Consider the following 4,162-nt stretch of genomic DNA (forward strand, 5'->3'; position numbering starts at 1 on the left):
AGCGTATCATAGTTCCTGACAATCGCATGCGCTATCTATATGTATATATATATATATATATATATATATATATATATATATATATATATATATATATATATATATATATATATATATATATATATATATATATATATATATATATATATATATATATATATTCTTTCTGCGTGTTTTTAAATAAATATTGTTTTACATTCGGTGCATTTCCTTCGAATGAGTATGAACCTGTATGTTAACAAAAATTTGTATTTATCCTTGGCGGTATTACAAATGGATACCAGCGCTTTTGTATTATTTATACTCAAACAAGTAATGTTTAGCCAACTGTCTTAGTGAACTGTTTTGAAACAACGAACTCCTATTTGTGTGTCGATAAAAAAATCGCTTGCAGTACAAAGAAGTAGAAATGATTGATACAAATATTGGTTTTCGTGCGTCCACAAGGTGTTTTACATCGTACTCTACATATGGAATACATAACTATTGTCGCTAACTGAATGCATATCCAATGCTTGGTTGCGATTCTCTCACAAATACAGTAAAACATGTGTAAATGAAATAAATTGTTTAAAGCATTATGTTGTACTTTTAAATATTGTTTTAATGGTTGGATGAGGTTAGGTATATTCACTATGCAAGTATTGAATTGTGTTGCGTGCTTGAAAACACTATAATTCTATCACGTTAATCGTGCTGCGCAACAATTTATAAATTCAAGAACAATTCTCCAAATGGCGTGTTTTTATTGGAAGGTAAAACTTATATATTTAACGACAGAATAGAGAACAAAGAAAGAAGACATGAAGAAAAGTTCTGGTGTGAAAATAAATCCGGTTGACAAGCAAAACATTTATGCGACGTGTTTTCAAGGTATATTGTGCAAAATGAAACGCCTACCACGCAAAGTCAGACAAGTGTCTTGGACAATGTGTTTCTTTGTTGGACTAGGATTTATATATGCAATAATTCATACAGGTTAGTACGTTCAGAAACCAAAATGGCGTGCTACATGAAGTGCAAATTTATTTTGTTAATTGAAATACCACATTTATTGGTGTCTTGTAGTTGTTGTTTTTTTCGTTTCAATTTCACGTTTTGGACGTTTGGACGTCAACCACAAACGACGAAAAAATAAAAGTTCTAAAATACCACATTTTTTTACAATTATAAGGTAATATTGATTAAAATATCACGACTGGTATATTACATTACTTGAAAAATGTTCATATTTTCAGTATATTCGGTAATAAAATTTCGGGATGTGAAATCGAAAGTAAATCGCGAAAATAGGTGACATAACGATATACTCACAATAAATAACGCGAGTAGATTGATCATTTTATATAAATAATATATATGTACAATTAACTTCGCATGCACAATTTGCACTCCTGGGTTTACCACGTGACGATGATGATCAATCTTCTTGCGTAATTTATAGTTAACTGAAAATATGAACACTTAACAATTTTTTAAGTTATGTAATATACCAGTCGTGATATTTTAATCAATATAAACTAATAATTAAAAAAAAACGGTATTTTAGAACTGTTCTTTTTTGGTCGTTTGTGGTTGACGGTCCCTTTCAAGAACAAATATCAATGCTTTAACTAAATATTTATGTGTATGGATTGAAACTGAAATGATTTAATGATAATATAAAACTGAACATTCAGCTGCACTAGCAGGAAAGAAACCTTATTATAAGTCATCGAGCCTATTTCACCATTATTTCTACTCATTAACTCACCTTACATTACATTTTGATAGCTCCCTTTATATACAAACTCACGATCGTGTGATCTTATTGCAGAACCAAGCGTATTTGATCAATAAGACAATGATAACATCAAGTGCTGGATATTGAATGGGATTTTACCTTTAATAATACACAACATAGTAATACCATTAACGGTAAAAGTTCGAATTATATTCTCGATATAATTTGAAGCATACGATCTGAGCTGGTAACTTGAAAGATTGCCATATAAAGTATTTGACAAAGGTCCAAGATACATATACCTTGTAGTGTTAACTTTGAGTCTAATTAAACTAGCAGACAATAAGTAAAACTATGCAAGGATTTCATAGCAAACACAAAACAAATCAAAGCGCTGAAGGCACTGAAGTTGTTCGCTGTTTTCGTCCTTGATTAGCTTGTGCGCATTGCACAGGCTTATCAGTGTGCACAGGCAAATCTTATTTGACGTGCATTAAGCCCCGTTTTCCCTGAAAGCAGCAAATATGTACAGATTTCAATGATAAACACTAGACTGGCCAATGTCGTCTTAAAAGCTGGTATATACACTCACTGCTAGAGCAGAATCATTTGTCGTCTGCTGAAGGCAGCGGTAATCGTCCCTAGCAGAGTGAGTTACGGTTCTTACCGTAGCTAAGGCTTCTAAGCACATACTGATTTGCAAAATATGCTTTATAAATTTAGTCGGCCGCTTACGCCACCAACTAAAAATCGAACGCTTTGCATTCGGTCTATGTATTGCGCGTGGTCGACATCTGTCAGATATGTTCTATATACTAATGATCTGGAGTAAAATTTTAGTAGTCGTCGTCAAATGTGAATGAACATTTACATCTATACACATCCTTGCATAACGTTGGCAAACTTTTAGAAAAAAATAACTCAATGCTCTTACATTTGTACCTTTTAAAAATTATGATATTATAGAAATTCGTATAGACTACGGCTTTGCTGCTTTTACTGATCAATTATGATGTACATATTTATCTTGCCACAGATTAATTAATCGGAAGACTAGTGAACTCTTCCTCATTAATATTATTCCTAATGACAAGTGTTTATCCGCTTTTAGAGTTTCCCTAGTGTTATATATTATGCGACGATCAGAATATATCACCAACACGAAATCCCTACTTGTCAATGCAAATCTCTATAAATTGATCCTTAACTAGCAATGAACATTCGCCAGTGAATTTTACAACCAAATTCTCGTTTACGGTTCTAATTTGTATCATAAATTATTGTAACTCTAATTAAACCCTTTGCGTGCATAATGCATTAGATAATTTTAAGACATTAACCCACTTATACACGTAATTACTTTGTTAAGAAACAATGCCATGATTTTACTTGCGTGTCAATAAATTAACTTGCTTTCCAAAAACAACATCGATATAACTTGTCCTGAATTTCGTTACTATGTGCGTTCCCCTAAAAAATAGGTATGTGATATACCTTTCACTGCATGTCATTTATTAATTATAAAAATACGCCGGACAGATTGATCATCTTATATTTAAACATTGCTTAGCCCCAAACAATCTACATTAAATATATAAGTAAATATGTCGCATGGACTGCTTCTGGTCGATCAGGTTTATATGCTTGGATTGAACATTTATAATTTTATACAATAATATAATTAAAACAAGTGTGCATTTAGTGTGCACACACTGGTCTTTCGAGAACGTTTCCATTACGCTGTGATGATACGAGACACATCCAGTGCAACTTATCGTTGTGCAATATCTTGTAAAAATACAAGCAGTAATTTCAATTGCAATTACCGTCATGGTATCCGTCATATTTTTGATAGCAGAATACTGTAAGTGTAATACATAATTGTATTATTGTTTATTTACAGTCGTCATTTATTATGTGGTATGTAATGTTTGATGATATAAACACGAATATTATGTTTTACTAAAACCGCATTTCCCTCATTTTCTATCGATTTAAAAATCTTTATCTGGTTAGGCCAAACAAAAAAAATAGTCTTGGTTCAGGGAACATGGCCAGAAAAATGTAGGAGGGTAGGTAGTTTTTTTACAAGTCGACTGATTTCAGGGTGAAAATGGTCAGTTAATGCACCCATGATTGTTTAAACACTGACCAAATGATTAACATTGCACATGTGGTGTTTAGTCGTTGTATATTATTCATCATTTAATCATTCCTAGCTCCTTATGCACCTTTTGCCTTTTAGTCCCCCTATGTACTAATGCTAACCTGCGTACAGAATTCACAAAAGAGAACACGTCATGTATTCATTTTTCATCCATAAATACAATGTCTTTTTATATTCACAAAGATATTACATTTAACACATATTCAAATGATTGTTTTGTAGTACATATTTGCCTTTTGCGAATTCTGTCAGTAACATGTGTACATGGTGAC

The sequence above is a fragment of the Dreissena polymorpha genome, chromosome 2, assembly GCF_020536995.1.
Source record: "Dreissena polymorpha isolate Duluth1 chromosome 2, UMN_Dpol_1.0, whole genome shotgun sequence".
Taxonomy (NCBI): domain Eukaryota; kingdom Metazoa; phylum Mollusca; class Bivalvia; order Myida; family Dreissenidae; genus Dreissena; species Dreissena polymorpha.